The sequence below is a fragment of the Tyto alba genome, unplaced genomic scaffold (genome assembly GCF_018691265.1).
Source record: "Tyto alba isolate M040663 unplaced genomic scaffold, T.alba_DEE_v4.0 Super-Scaffold_48, whole genome shotgun sequence".
In the NCBI taxonomy this organism is placed as follows: Eukaryota; Metazoa; Chordata; class Aves; order Strigiformes; family Tytonidae; genus Tyto; species Tyto alba.
The window spans coordinates 20,982,424-20,999,970 of NW_024881324.1; positions in this window are offsets into that span (position 1 = coordinate 20,982,424).

Sequence of the window (17,547 nt, forward strand, 5' to 3'; positions counted from 1 at the left end):
TCTCTCTCCCTTCTCTTCTGGCAATAAGAAGGGACAGAGAGCCAGGCTTGGGGTTTGAGATAGGACTGGGATGGGGAAAAAAAAATCATCCTTTATGGGCATGAGCAAAAGGCAGACTCATTAGGGGAAGGAAAAAAAGAACATACATTTATTACAGACACTAACAACACATAACAGAGTAAGAAAGTGAGAAGCATTGCCACATCTTGAGAGCACCTTCCCCCCACCCCTCCCTTCTTCCTGGGCTCAGTTCTGCTCCTGATATCTCTACCTCCTCCCCCAGCAGCACAGGGGCAGGGAATGGGGGATGCAGTCAGTGCTGCTGCTTCTTCCATCTTTGGTGGGGGGAGCTTCTGGAACTTCTTCCCCCTGCTCCATTGTGGTCCCCCTCTCACAGGAGACAGTCCTCCACAAACTGTCTCTGACATGAGTACCTCCCATGGGCCGCAGCGTTCCCCACACTGCTCTGTTGTGGGTCACTAACTTTCTCTGACTGGATTCTCTCCCACAGCTGCAGCCCTTCCCAAGCTGCTCCAGGTGGGACACCCCTGCATGCTGCAATCCTCCCAGTGCTGAATTACAGCAGCAGGGCTACCTTTTCCCACAAGACCCCGGCCTTCTTTGGGCACAGCACCTTGATCAACCAGGTGGAAACCACAGGCCACAAATCAATGTCTGCTCCACCATAGATCTTCATGGGTGGCAGGGGGGCCGCCTTGCCGTCTCACCACAGGATACAGGGGGGTCTCTGCTCCGGCACACCTTCCCCCTCCTTTCTTCCTCCGTTCCTCCACTGACCTGGGTGTTCACGCAGCTGCTGTAACTCCTCCTTACAAGCCCCACTGCACGTCACCACGTCCCTTCTTAAATACGTTATCGCAGAGGCGCAGCTGATTGGCTCAGTTTCCAAACAGAGGCAGAGCTGACTTGGAGCTGGGGAATCTTGGAGAAGGTTCTCATAGGGGGCTGCCCCTATAGCCCCCTCCTGTGCCATCAAAAAAACTCCACCACTCACTCAACCCAGGACAACATTGCATTCCATTTATCAAAGAATTATCAGATTATAGCCTCTGCTTATAACTAAATTGAGTTACAGGAAACTGGGTTACTGAGTACCTAGACCAGAAAGTTCAATACCAGGTTCCTAGGTTGCTTGAAACCTTCCTTCAGAAAGTTTGTTATTTTTTATTGTACGTCTAATCACAAAGGAAAACAGCAAAGAAGCCTGTGGAAATTTAGATTGCAGAAAATTTCCAGATTCTTAATAGAAATGTGCTTCAAGAATGGTCTAAAGCAATATTTCATAAAAGATTTCTGAAGAACCACAGAAAAATTTGAAGTGCACTTTTTGAAAGTTTATGATATGACCTCATACTACTGAGGTAACAAGGGACAAGTATTTAAATTCAAATGTTTGAGCTCAAGTGGAGAGAGAGTAAATAACTTTGCAGAGAATTTGAAAAAAATTATCTTTTCATTCTGACACATCCTGTATATACTGTTGTCTCAGTGACCAGTAAGGGAGAGAAAAAAAAAAAAATAAGAAAAAAATCTCCATCTTAGCAAAAATGTGGTTGTATATATACTACAGAGTAGGTGAAATATCATAATCTTGCCAACAGTAGCTGTCTGTTCGCGATGTATACACTATGTGTTTTTTTGACAACTGTTTATATAGGACCAATATACTACAGAAAGTACAAAGTTTTCTGCCTTATGTGTTATTAAAGATCTTTATAAATGCAAGGTCATATGGTAGTAATATAGGAAGCAGACGATAAACGCAACTTTGTTGTCAGATTTTTGTTTTGGCTGGCATATAAAATTGTCCTCTTGAGGCCCGTAAGTATCATGTCAGAGCAGTAAAGAAGTAGAGGTCTGAATTCCCATAACGTTATGTTATAGCATTTTTATTGATTCAAATTGATCTTTATAGACAGAGTGGAATTAGAGAAATTATTTTCTTGGTTGGTTTTGAAATTCTCTGAAGCTATACAAATATATTAAACTATGTACTTTTTTTTCATATCATTATGTCTGGATTTTCCCTAAAATCTAAGCATAGCTTTCACAGTTTTAATTTTTGAACTAGTTTTGTTATATGGTAAAAGTTGAATAGATGAATTTCTAGATCACTTCCTAATCAGCTGAAATGAACTCTGGAGCCTACGAAGAACGGGAAATCCCATAATTATTTATTGTCACAATAGAAAAAAGCAAATGTATTGGTTTAGTGAGGATTCAATTCCGAAACAAATTCCTATGGAGATAAATATTCTGATGTAAGAGTACTCTTCTTCTGCAGCTGTTTCAGTGGAATGACAATGGACATACATTCTATCCAGCTTATGTTAGTACTAGTTTATTCACTGATGGTCAGGTCTACTAAATCCACTGGTGTTTTCTCTCCATAGGTTTTCTTTATATTCAGTCAAATATTGTTGAAATGTGTCTGCCTCACATCTCTAGACAGCAATGGCAGCATGGTATTTTGAAACTATTTTTGCCTTTTCTAGGACAGAAAAATGCAGTGCCAGAATACTCTCTTTTATTCTTTATTTCTGAGAAATAAGTATCTTTTCACATTCTTGAGATAGTGGCAATGAGTATGGAGGAAGAGATTTTGTTAGGAGCTGAGTATTTTTTAGGCAATGGAGAGTTTTGATAGTTTGAAGAGGCACTGATGCTTACTCAAATAAAAAGTTTTTGAAATCCTCCTCTGTTAAATTTATGTTTAATTTCACTGTTTGTATATCCATTTATGTCTGCTTACTACATGCTTGAAGTGGTGTGGCTGGCTTATTTGTATCCATAATATCTTCTTTATGCTTCCATTTTCCAAATTTAAAGGCATATTTCTACTGAGAATAATAAAACAAAACAAAAAAGCTCCTCAAGAGTTACTGTATTTCCTCTGTCTTAGAAATAAAGGATAGCTGATTGGTATATAGTCCCTAGTGAGCCTTTACACACATCTTGAGCTAGAGGTTTAGCAGAATCTAACATCTTTCTGCAGAGACATAAGTCTTGCTTCTTTAGCTGCTCCTGTCAAGAAGGACATCCTCCATTATCACCAGTCTATTCTTTGAAAAAATGTATTTGCCCTTATGGAGATAGTTGGTCATGCAAACCTTAGTAGGCTTTTCTACTTTACTGTGTTTCTCTCATGATTCAGTGAAGTGCATAGTGAACTCTCCAAATCAGTATGATTTTACTGATTAAACATATATTTTACTAGAAGGATTTAGCTAAGAATTACTGTCAACTATTTTCTCCAGATTTTTCTTAGCTTCAAACTTCATTAAAACACTAAGAACATCATGACAGTAGAATTTTATCTTTGACATCTAATTTAAACAGAATTTTTTTCTCACATACTTATTTAGAAGTAGTAGAGAACATGAAAATTGCAGGGTCAGGCTTGAAGATAGGAAACTGTGCTTTGGATGTAACATCAACTTATAAATTTTTTTAATAAAAGTAGTTCATTACAAGATGTCACTTACGTGCTATGGTATATTGTAGCTGGTGAGCTCATATATGTATATATATATAAAAACTATGATTTAAGGCAAATTGCCTTTAAAAGATCAAATCAGTGTATACTCTATTCAGCTTTATACACTTGACTTAGGTTATTCTTAATGTTTTGCAGTTGCAGTGCAATCAAACTCAAAGCTTTCTAAATGAAACAGAACTGAAAAATATTGCTGTATTTTAAATGGTATTGCTTTCCATTTGTTTCATTTTCTTTTTGTTCTTTGCCCTGGTGGTTAATTTTTTGTCCTGAATACAGTCTCCCTGGTATTTATTTGAAAAGTCAAAGTGCTAAAACATATGAGAAATTCCTAATAAAATATTATCTTTTTCACCCAAGCAAATTTCCACACTCTATCCATGCTTCTTAGTTACATGCTGGTTTCATTTTTTCAGGCATTACTTATGCAATATTATCATTATCTGGCACTAGTAAGTTAATACCTTATAGTAGTGTCTGTCTCTATCATCTGCTCACTTGTTCTTATTGATTAAAGGCTAGGTTTTAACGAAAGGTAGAAAAAAACAAAAGGGGAGTAGAAGGGAACAGATGAACACTGTAAAAGTCTACTTGTCCAGTTGGGGAAAGAAGGAAAATAAATGGTTCGCATATTCACAAATCACTTATTCTGTGATTTTCTCTGTATAGTAACAACCTTCACATAAAATAAACACATGCAGTAGCAGTTCATTGTAAAAAGAAAATATGGGTTGCCACCCATCAAGATTCCATTCAGCTCAGTCAAATACTATGAGGTTTCAGCTTTCACTTGAGAAGTCATAGAGCAATGTCCATACATAAACAGGATTAGAAAATTAGTTGCACATAAATTTTCATAATTGTAGCATACATTATTTGCCATTCCTGGGAGCAGGTACCAGACTTTGAGCAGTCTTTCTTTACTAATACAGCTTTCATAAGATTATACAATAATACTGCCACACCCTTTACTGTCTTGTCTGTAACTTCTTTTCATTTCTGTCACGATAAAAGAAGTCTGCATCATTTTATTATTATAGTTTCAATATTCTGAAGTAGAATGACAAATCTGCATTTCTTAATAATTTAAATTCTCTTTATTGTTTTATATCATGAAACAATTTCATATCTCCTTGAAAATGGAGCTGTGCACAGCATTAGATCTCAGGGAAAAAAAAAATCTAGTGAGAGGGGGTAGTTCAGTAAAAAAAAAAAAAAAACAAAACTGCCTTATTCACAACTCTGTGTGGATTTTCTTGACTTACTCACTTAAAAACAACATAAGGATTTTTCCTGAGGATCTCATTGTTTGTGCTCTTGACATAAAAGGAAGGAGTGGCTAGGACCCACTCTGTCCCAAGCAGGGACAGCTTCTTTCAGTAGAAGCAGTAGTACATGCTGTTGGCTCAAAGTTCTTTTGAAACTACAGTGTTGGAAGAAATCACAAATATTTCAAGAATTTCCAACCTAAATTTTAGTCCATTTTTCAGTGTTCTCTTGGAAAAACAAATTATTCAAGAATACTTTCAATTAAAAAATTTAATAAGAAAATTAACATTTTCTAATGTTTGAGACAGAACAGCTTGTTTCTTCTGTTTCTGCAGTGTGTGTGGAGAAAGAAAGAGCAAGGGAGAGAAGGCTAGCATGCAGCATTTTAGAAACAAATAAAAATCCCATGTGTTTCTTTGATATGTTAGTTATACATCAAATTAACAGAATGTGTAGTAGTTTCCTAACTGTAGCTACTAATAGTACTCTCAATGATTTTCTATAGACAGCTGTCTTTTTCATGCTGCAACTTTAATCTAGACCATGTCTATATAAACCACTGGCAGAATTTTTCTTCCATCTTATTTCTCAGTGTTCTTTCTTCAATGCACTTGGAAGCTGGAGTGAGCAGTCAGTGTAAATATACAAAATTTATGTGGACAGTACTGAAAGGTTGTTGAAACAAATTCCATAAAGCATTTTAAAAATGTAAATATATAAATTTAGATATAATAATCTGAACATGCTAAAATACTATAAGCATACAGATTAAGCTGAAAAATACATAACTGTTTCCCTTCCTGTTTTCTGTAATATTAATTTGGGTCTATTTTAAGCCTTATAATTGTTCATTATTTATTTTTGGCAGGGACTGTGAAGGATCACTTGTGAATTTCCAACCTACTACTATTTTCATCTATCAGTTGCAGCCTATTTTCAGCAAGATAGATGGATGCACTGGCCTATGTACATCAGCAGTAAACAAGGTACAGAATCAAAGAAATAATTCCCAACTAATAGGTGTTTTGTGGACTGTGAACATATGTTTTGTGAACACAGGGGTTGGAGGTCCCTTGATGCTTCTCAGGCATCTTTGTGGAGAATACTGAATGAAATACTACTATGCTATATACTGTATTCACTTATCCAGTAGCTGATAAATCTTGCCATCTCCAAAAGCCTTAGGAGGAGAGGGTAATGAATTTCAGGGTGATGCAGAGGTATACCATGGAAGAAAAGGGAAGGGCACCCTCTTGTTCAGGCTGACTGATGCTAGAGCACAAACTGGATGGGAATAGACTAGAGGAAGCAGGAACTCGGCTGAAATTGCTGCGCCCCAAAGAGAATGCCAGAATAGCCACTGAGGCAACACTTCATCGCAGTGCACATATGCTCAGGCTTGATCGGTTTTTACTAAGTTGTCTGCCAGGAAAAAAACTTTATTTGGTTGGGAATTATGTGGCACCTTTCAGTGCTCCAGTACCTAATACTTAACTATGAAACATATCTAATCTTCTCTCAGAATAGTTTCTGTCTTGATGAAAGTGTCTGCATTTGCATTTCACACATTAGTGTACTGAGATACGCAAATGAGGGGACTTGTTAAAAGTTTCAAGAAACTTGTAAAACAGCATGTTGGTATTTGAGGTCATAATAACTGCATCCAGTTTCATCAGTGGATATTAAAACACTTTAAATAGGTATATATGAAATTCATGTTGCTCTTTTTAAGAGGACTTGCAAACAAGTACGTGCTATGACTTTTTTAAGGAGATCTAGACAGTTAGTGATAAATCTGAGGGTTGATTCTCTGCCTCACTGTTCCAGTTCAGTGCATTAACACTTATCTATATTTTGTCTATAGAAAACAAGTATTTCCTTAATTTTCTTTTATTTTTTTTTCTCTGTTAGTTCCTTGTGAAAATAGTGCTGCTATTGCTATGAAAACTAATTTGGGATCTACATGTATAAAATTGTTATTCAAGCGTGAAGTACTAGTATTAAACACATGATAGAAATGAGGACTCTTAAGTACATATTTGCAATCTTAACCTAGGCAGACCCATACTTTTAACAATTTCAAGGAAGTGCTATTTATTTGGAAACAGTTAAGTTTATTGTGTTTCTTGAGAGAAGACTGGTTGTCAGTATCTTTACCTGTATATGTAGTATATAGAAGTATATAGAATCCATGGCAAGATCTTTTTAATAGTTGCCTTAGAAATTAAAAAAAAAAAAAACAACAACAAAATGTAACATTGTTTTAAAGATAATGTCTGTTGTTTAGAGAAGGTATTGTTTTGGGATTTACAGAGTTTCTGAGTTGAAGGAAAATAAATTTAGCTTGCAGTGAAATAAATTGTAAGAGATGCAGTAAAATAAGAAATGACTAAAAATGGATGACATTAATATGTATGTATTTATAATTGCACTCCTGTGAAAAGGCTTGCAAGATTCTAAGCTTAGTGACAACAATTTATAGAGATGTACTTATCCCCAGAAGAAAACAATGATAACTTGCTAGAGCACAACAGTTTCAGCAATACTATCAAAATATATAATGTGGAAGACTTACCATTTAGGAAGTTTAAGTCAATATAATACATTATTTAAAAGCAAACTTTTTACAGATATTAAAAAAACATTAACTATTTTATGAAATACTGCCTATGTACCTTAGGGCTGACTTCCACTCTGTGATAACTAAACAGTTCTCATCTGTGCTACTGACATAACTTTGTTGGTATTTCTTAAAAACTACAATAAGCTTTGCAGTTCCTCACATGTTGATAATCCATGTGGTGCTGGTGATGCTAATCAAGATCCTACACGGTCAGCTTTGATGGATGCACTATAGTTGACATTAATTTGACAGAGATCACAACTGTGTGATTTAGCTATATGATTGTGTCTGCCTTACTGTTTCCATGAATGCATCAAAACATGACTGTTTTACTGGGAAGTCAGATAGTTGTTTAGGTGTGTTGATGATGGTGGTAAGTAGCAAAACTAACTGAATTAGTAGGCAGGTGTTAAACAGAGATAAGGCTCAACAGAGGGATTCAAGAAGAGCATCCCAATGCTTTGTTTCTTGTTTTCAGCAGTAGGACAGGCAAAGTGGAACTCAGTGCTGGAATCATCAGCAAAGAACACTATTCAGCTGGTGAAATCTACTCTCCCTTTTTTACCAGTACTGATGTCATTATCTAAAATACAAGATTAAGAAATCAACAAATCCATAGAACACATTCCAAGAACCGGTCTAGAGTGCAAAGTTGAAAAAAATATATATATATTTTAAACTAAATAATTTACAAATTAATTGTGGTGCGGGCTAGGTTTTATGTCTTAAAGATTAATCTTCCAATGGGTATATGGATAAAAAACCCCTACAATTTGTGGACACATAGACATTATGGAAAGTAAGCAGTTTGGATGAGACAAAGATAGTGACAATGACACTGGCAAACTGAAAGCTTTGTGTAAGGATGTAATGAGAAATATGAAAAGTTCAAAATGCCTTGTGCAAACACTATTGCATCCTGTTTTGCCTCTCATTTCCTGTGTCACCGATGGCTATTAAATAGTCAGTCATGCCTGGACTGTTGCGCTCATAGTGTGCTACTGCACTGATTGCATCTGAGAGTTCTCTCTCATTTTTTATTTAAAATGCAAGTTCTTTAGAGAAGGGACTGATTATTAGTATAATAGCACGACAGAGAGAAGAAGGGCATTGACCCTGCATAAAGACAGCCCTCAAGTTTGAAGGCATTACATTTCTAATAATCCCCAGGATGTGCCTTACAGCACTAAGCACAGCAGCTGTATTGTATCCAATATTAAGAAACAGGAAATCTGTTCAGTAGAGAAGAGAGCAGAGCAAAAAGAATGATCAGAATCTGGGCAGCAAAAAGTCCTGTGAAGAGAGATAGATGGAATGGGGATTGTTAGAGATGACATATCTGTATTTCATATCTGCATGATATGAAATATCATCGCAAAAAGGCAGAGAATAATTCACATTATACTAGACCTGAGTATATGTAGAGCAAAACCCAGGGGACTTAAATTTCAACCAGACAGTTTTAAGTTAAACACCTAGAAAATTTTTCACTTGTAAGCATAGCTAAAATGTGGAGGAGGCTAGTTGAAAGACTGAATTCTCTGTCCTCAGAGGTTTCTAGGGAGAGATTAGAAATCATCTGGAAGTGACACCTCTGTCACTGCCTTTGCCTGTGATCTTAGGGAGGGACTTCAAATACTATCCAGCTCTACCTATGATAATGCTGGTTCACTGGTTGGTTTCTCTAGGTGTCACCATAACAATGCATAATAATAACTCCAGTAAAAGCAGAAGTATGATGGCTACATGGATAACTGATGAACAAGATAGGGTACCACTTAAAGGGGTAGGTTTACACTTTATTAGTGTAATGTACTGGTTTAAGTTGAAGTAGGTCTAACTGCTGAAGTTTCAGAAATTATACAAGTCATGATAGGTTGCTAGTAAGTGTACTAATAAAATTAAGCTTTCTGTTTGAATCTTGTCTAGAGTAAGGTTGCCAAAAAAACCCAACAGCTCTCAGGCAAAGACAGCTTGCCTGTTCTTATATATGCATACATGTAAATCTTTATTGATTTAGAAGGTTCACCAGTGAAATCTCAGATCTTTTACCTATGATATGCAGCACTTGAGCTTTTAATCCTAGTTTGACACTGTAGATGAGCAGATTCTCTATAGAAATTGCTAAACCATAATTTCTGCCACCTACAAATCAGGTGAATAAGTATCTGCATAAATAAATTCAGTTATTCACATAAATGTGCTTCCATGAGGCTGCAATGCTAAAAGTCTCAGACTTTATTTTGTCTAGAGTAGGAAAGCTTTCTTTTAGACTCCATAATGGGTATTTGTCCAGCCTGCATCTTTTTAACAGACTTTTGAAGGATCCTAGAAGGACTGAGCATCTAGCCAGAGAAAGCAAGAGGCTTGAGTTATCTGAAGAAGTATTTAAACAATTTGCAGAGGAGTTATGGGCAGGATTCATTTATGTTTACTTCTACTTGCATGCAAGGACTTTTTCAAGAAGGAGTAATTCCAGTTCCTCTGGATGCGTTTTCCTCCATCCTACATATTGTAGACCATTTTCAACTTTAATAAGTATTATTTCATAACTAAGTAGCCCTATCACCACCTTAGAGTGAGGCTAAGAAATGAGCTGCTCACACTTCAGTGGGTTATTTTAAAATGTTTTTAAAAACAAATTGAATTTTGAAACACACTGTCCTGGTTTGGGCTGAAATAGAGTTAATATTCCTTTTTGGGAACTATAAGAGTGCTGTGTTTTGGATTTAGCTTTGGGTTTGGTATGAGAAGAATGCTGACAGCACACTGATGTTTTCAGCTGCTACCGAGACTTCAAGGACTCTCCGACTCTCCACGTCCTGCCTGTGCGCAAGGGCACAGGGAGCAGGGAGGGAGCACGGCCACAGCACCAGACCCAAATTGGCCAATGAAATATTCCATATCTTGGAACGTCATGCTCACTATATAGAGGAGGGGTGGTCGGGAAGCGGGGCTCTCTCTCTCGCTTCCAGGATTGCGATTGCAAGATCTTGGTATTTCTGGATCACTAGCTGGGAACAGGCTGGGTATTGGTCAGTGAGTGGTGAGCAATTGCATTGTGCACTGCCTGTTTATATTTTCTATTACTGTCATTTTTCTCATTTTATTACCATTATTAAACTGTTCTTATCTCAACCTGCAAGTCTCCCTTTATCCCTCCAATTCCTTCCCCAATTCCCAGGTGTGTGGGGGGAAGGGTGGGTGATCGGCTGCAGCATGGTTGGCTGCTGACCAGGCTCAAACCACAACACACACACATACTTCTTTATGACAGATAAATAGAGCAAAATTAGAGATTAAAATTAGCCATTTAACTTTGTGGCTTTGCAAAGACATATGTTTCTATGTAAATGATAGTGGTCTGTTTTTTATGATTTCTTTTCAACTTTTAGTTGACAAACTTTAAATTACAGGATCATAGAATCATAGAATGGTTTGAGTTGGAAGGCACCTTAAAGATCATCTAGTTCCAATCACCCTGCCACGGGCAGAGACACCTCCCGCTAGATCAGGCTGCTCAAAGCCCAGGTCCATGTCCTTCTCCCATGTGGAGTAGAGAGGGAGAATCACCTCCCTCAACCTGCTGGCCACACTTCTCTTGATGCAGCCCAGGGTAGAGTTGGCTTTCTGGGCTGCAAGTGCACACTGCCATGTCATGCTGAGCTTCTTGTCAACCAACACCCTGAAGTCCCTCTCCGCAGAGCTGCTCTTGATCTACTCATTATCCAGCCTGTATTGTGCATGGGTTTGACCCAACCCATGTGCAGGACCTTGCACTTGGCCTTGTTGAATTTAATGAGATTTGCACAGGCCCACCTCAAGCCTGTCAAGGTCCTTCTGGATGGCTTCCCTGCCCTCCAGCATGTTGACCACACCACACAGCTAGGTGTCATTGGCAAACTTGCTGAGGGTGCACTCAATCTCACTGTCCATGTTGCCAACAAAGATGTTAAACAGCGCCCGTCCCAACACTGACCCCTAAGGAATGCCATTTGTCACTGCTCTCTACTTGGACACTCTGGAAGTACCTAGAACGAATTAACTTTCTAAAGCCACTTCTATATTATCATAAAAGGAAATACAATAACAGAAATTTTCCCTGTCACCAATTAATAGGATTGACTACAATGAAAATTTTACTTGATGATCTCCTAGTTTAAAATATGGAACATCATAAACTCTTCTTCACTTTTAAAGCACAATGACTTCAGGACAATTTAATGGCTTATTCACATGATGGACAGGAAAAGAAATTGATTTGTGAGTCGCTAGGAGTTATTTGAATCTGTCATGACACTCACAGTTTTCTCCACACTAGAGACAGGACTCCTTTACCTGTCTTTCTAAAGAACACTGTAATAAGAGACACTAGTGGCTTTGGTAATATGTATAAACAGCTCTTAGGGCATGTATTTTTCTGGTTAACTACCAGCATTTTCACATACAACACAGCAACTGACTTTTTTGAGGAAGCTGGACTTCAATGAATAGCTCACATATTAGATTGAGTACACACTGTCTTCTTTACTTTAGTATATGTTTCTGTAAACGATGAGAAAGAGCTACAGGACAGGACTGTGCTTGGACTAAGAGGGCTGACCAGTTATGGAGAAAACCATTGCCCTCACTGATATTTTAGTCTTTCTGCTTGATGGTCTTGGTGCTCACTGGGAAGAGAAGGTTTTGCTCTTGTCTGCCTCCTTTAGCTATGTAATAGCTCCTAAATTATTAACTCTGGGAGAAGGGATGCCTTATTTTCACATCATATTAGAAATTTTGTTTTGGTTAAATATAAAGTCAACATGTATCAGAGCTACATGCAGTTTGACTCCAATTGTAAAATAGTGTCTAGCATGGGCAAGGATAGTGAATCTTAGTCATATTTTAGCCTAACATCTGTAGTTCTTTCTGCAACTGGACAGCAATATAAGGTCTTTTCTGCAGTATTGCCAGTCATGTGTATGTGCTTATATATATATATATATAAATATATATGCACAGTATAATCACTCTGACAATGGGTCTTGCACTTATGGACTTTATGGTGTTGGTATGTTTCACATATCCTGCATACTTTTTACTTCTTGCAGCATGTATCCTTGCAGCATACTTACTACTCTCTGACTTGATCCGAGAAATACACATCAGCAGACTGATAGAGTCTTTTCTAGACTTCTCCAATGATAAAATTTGGACCAGGCAGACTTTTCTGTTGCAGGTACCATGCTCAGAACTGGCATCACATTGAGGAAGCAATTTCCTGTGAGTCAGGGAACATGAAACTGTATTTCAGCCACTACCAGAAGAGCTCAGTACACTGTACCCACTCCCACAAGTTACTTTTACAAAAGTGAAATGCTGAAACCCAGCATACAGGTCATATGAATTATCCCAACAGGCTACAAATGGCCCATGAACCAGAAGCCAAACCTTTCTGAACTGTGTCTTTGTAATGCAGAAGGAGGTACTTATTTTCAGCTTTGGCCATGGAAAGATGAGTGGACTGAGAGGAAGGCCTCATCTACTGCGTGAGAGCTGCTTTGTGTTTCACAGTGCAGTTAGCCCCGTTTCCCTATTTGACTACTGATGCCAGCTACTTTAAAATCCATGCATGTATCTGTAATTCATTTGCCTGTCTCTGTCAACTGAGTATTATGTTATATATAGCACTGCACTCTTATTTGCTAATTTGAGGAAACCTAAGTGTGTTTTTATTAGGCAGGCTATCTAATTGGCAAGTACAAGCTTTAGGATATTGAAATGTTATGAAGATTGCACTGTCCGTACTGAGGGGGCAGTGTTAAGGTTACGTGGCTGACTTACCTCTGTGTTTGTATGCTTTATTGAGTTTGTTTGCTCCAAATTTAATATAAGTTCTTTTAAAATGTTTTATGTTGCAGTAATCCACGTAGCATACCTTTTGCTTTAAAGTAAGAAAAACAGGCTCTCAGACTTAACCTATTTTACAACCGTTCTTGCCTGCAAATAAACACCAAGAAACAAACAAGAAGGTGGCATATTTACTATGAGGGTCTAAAAGTAAAGTTATTTCGAGTGTAAAGCATTCAACATCCCTGATGAAATGGAAAAAGTTTATCCATTACATAAATTTCAGCACTAGCCAAAAGAAAAATCTGTTTTCTCTAGGCAGGTTATTGTGACTGTGTATGCCACAATTTAAGTTATTTTTTCTTGTTTGATTGTAGTTCAGACATGTTTTGTAGTCTGAAATATAGGAAGGCAGTGGGAAAAGAAATGATGATGGTATCTGGATGATAGATTGCAATATAGTTTCTTTTAGTTTCCTTGTTTAGTTTTCTCATGTTCTGTATCTACTAGATTGCAAACATATCATCCTCCCAGTCAGCTGATTACAGTTTGAGATATTTTAGTTTTCTCACTGAATGTTACCCAGTTTTCAAGAGTCCAGGTGGGGATATTTTGGTCTAACAGAGATTATCTTAATGCAAAAAGAAAATGGGAGTTCATCTGGAGCTCCAGAAGCATAGGGTGGTTTTCAAGCAAAGGGTTAAAACTACTTTTCACAACTAATAAAATTTCAAATGCACACTGTGTATTTTTGTGGGAGGGGGTTGCAGAAAGGGAATCCTCAATACCAATTGGCTAGCCTCTATCAGCTGCAGTTGAGCTCAAGCTGCTGCTGAAGAGCAGTATTGATCTGAAGGGTAAATGTGTAGGGAACCACAGGCAGGGATTCAGTCGTTTCTGAGAAAGGAGACAACCTCTTCCAGTAAGAAAGTGGTTTCTACCTGTCTTTCCTGCCTGCGAGATCCTTTGTGAATGAAGGGGAACATGAGAAAGGGCAGTTTGTTGCTACAGTGATTCAGAGAAAGAGGTATTGCTGCTGTGCATACTGCTGCTGCTGATCTTGCTGGTGCTGCTGCAGCTTCATGTAGCAGGTAAGGCTGCTTTTCCTGGGGAGGGAGAGGAGGAGAATAAACTGGGATTTCACCGCGGGGGCTGTGGCTGTGGCTGTGGCGTGGGGGGGGCGGGGGGGGCGGGGGGGGGTCCCTGAAACACTGCACAAAAGGACGCTGGCTCCACGGAGGAGCTGCAGGGGCACGCGCGAGAAATCTGGCCGTGTGGATTAGCAGCCTGTATTTCCTGCTCATCCCGGTTTGGAATCGCAAAACTTCCGTAAGTTCTAAACTAAGTGTGCAAGTCCGCAGTGCCTAAAGGAAGAGGGGGCAGTGAAGGGAGAGGAAGGAGCTGCCCCGTTCCCTTCCTGCTTTGCAGGCATCCAGCACTCCACCAGGTCGGGCAGTGGCTCTGAAACACATAGGTACGGGTGCAAGTATTTTGCTTGTGATGGGTAGTAAGATCAGTACTGATAAAAAAGAAAATACATCGTGCCAAATTGGGAACTTGTTTCAGTTGAAAGGGAAAATATATGAGCGATGGTGTGAAACTTGTGGGACTGAAAGTGTATTTGCCATATTTTGATTTTTTTTTTTTTTTTTTTTTTTTTTTTTTTTTTTTTTTTTTTTTAAGCAGTCTTTTATGTGTGTGAGGGAAGGCAGGGATATGGGGGCGGGGGGGGGAAGCCTCACAGACACACACACACACACACACACACACACTTCTGCAGCATTGACCTTTAAAGTGATAAGGTTCAATTAAAAGAAAGAAGGTAAGGAATACGAATTCGACTTGAAGCAACTTTGAAAGCACCTGAGCAGCTTCCTCCTGTAAAAAAAAACAAAACAAAACAAAACCACCAAAACAAAAACAAAAAAACAAACAAAAAAATCCCCAAACCAAAAAACACTGCAGAAGTAATTTAATGATGAGAAGTAAAATTTAGCACTGACATATAAGGTTTTTCAAATGCAATACGTGATTTATTATTGTAATGCTTCCAACTGCTTTTCTATAAATTAGTCATGTGATGAGCAGTAGAATATACATAATCTTCATGAAAACATTTTAATGGCGAGTTTAGACCTGAATTCTAAATCATGGTGAAAATCTGTCTATAACAGAGATGTGTGAAGGTACTTATCTTGTTAAATATTATCTTGTTAAATATTTTTTTAAATGTGAGTGTCTTTGTGGCTTTGGTATTTCAATTCTAAATATTTAGTCTAGATTAAGAAGGATACATGTTTCTTATATTTTAAATATTCCTTTCAAAGTACACTATGGTGGTGATAGACTCTGTGTTAATATCTGTGTGTACTGAGTGATGGTTAACTATATTTTTCTATATCTGCAAATATATATAGAGAGCTAAATAGGAAGGCAGACTATTTTATTGTTGGAGAGCATCGATAAATAGTTGAGGTTATTGGCAATTTTTTCCCTATTTTGAAGTTCAAATATAAATCACAAAAAGCCTAACAGTTTAGGAATACTAAGTAGGTCTCATGATAACGTACTTTTTGCTGTGTATGCTATTGTATTTCAGATACAAAATAAATCAGGATCAAAATGTTTCCATGAAACCATGCTTTTAGGAAATTCACAAATTGGTCAGGATGTCTTTATTTCAGTGCTCTGAACATCTTGTTAGACCTTTAATTGTTCACAGTGTGATTTTGAGAGGTTTCAAGGCTTTTTATAAAATAGTTCCCTAGATCTGAAAGCCAGATGGTTGCATTGCAGAAGTCATCAGCTGAACTGATTTGAGTGCTCCAGAACATAGCAGCACACAGACCAAAGGCTTCCATCTCATCTGATCAAACTGATGTTGCTCTTTGCTGAGGTTGGGGTCCCTGTTAGAGATGGTAGGGAAAACAGATTCTCTTTTGTGGAAGCAAGAAAGAAAATGCTCTGTTTTGAAATGACTTCTTTAAAAAGCAATTTGTTCACCTTTCTCAGATCTATCACATATATGCCATTTTTCCTCAGTTTACTTTACCTGGATTAATTTGCTCTGCCCCCGCCCCAACTGTTCTGAATGTCAAGTCTATGGTATTTATTTACCTACTGTGTTGAATGTTATACCAAACAGTGATAATATGATCTCCCATAATTTCCTTTCTGTTTGCAATACATAGACAGAATTCCCTCAAAATGTTCAATGCTTTGTATTTATTTTTTCTTCCAAATATATAAGAAGAAATACTATTTCAGTTGCAGTGACTTACAATACAGAATCGATAACAGAATGGCAAATATTAATGTTACGGTTGTCTTGCTGTATGCAGTTTTTCATTTTGCACCCATCAGTTGGAGTTTTGTTTTTCTGAAGAAAAAGATGACTAGTAATCAGTATCCAGAAGGAAAGCAAATGCTTATTTTGCTTTCTTTCAACCTTAAATAACCCATTAGTTCAATAGTAGTGCTTGAGATGATTTAAAAATTTTGTAGGCTAGAAAATTCCTAAATTGCTTTTCCTTAAGTAATTTTTAGGGTGACAGTTTTTTCAGTATTCAAACTATTTAAAATATTTTCCTGTATAATAATGTTTTATAAATTATTGACACGTATGTAATATGAAAATCGCATGATGTTTCTGTCTTTATTGATTTTATCTGGATACTACTATCACACTGTCTTAAAAGTATGATTATAAATGCTTTATAAAAGGTTAAGAAGTTGTGTTTAAGTATTTAAATGGTTATCACAAAATTAAAGAGGTGGGTAAGTTACATGTAACTGTGTAAAACATCATTATCAAGTTTTTCAAATATTCATATAATTAGCCAGAGCTCAGGTAAATTGTCTTTTAACATGCTTATGAGATCTATTAGTCCCATGTTAACCTTTCTAAACTATTCAGATGTGCACGTGAAATGTAAAGTGCTACAGTAAAAGATAGAGGATAAAATCAGGGTAAAAACTTGCACTGTCTTGATGTAATGAAGCACACAGGCAAGGGGCTGGGTACACAGACTTGTATCTGCTGTACATACAGCCACAGAAGTATGTGCAGCCATCTCATTGGTAGGAAGTGGGGCTTTTCTTGCCATATGCCCTACTATAAAACTGATTTATTGTTCATCATTTCCTATGTGTTAACTGACTCTTAAAATATAAAAACAAAGGTTATCTGGAACACGTTTTTCTCATTAGGCATAACTGATCATAAGTATCAACTTTCTTGTGGAGGGTATATAAAAACAATTTCTGCACATATGTCATCTGAAGATGACAGTGTCTGCCCAGGGGG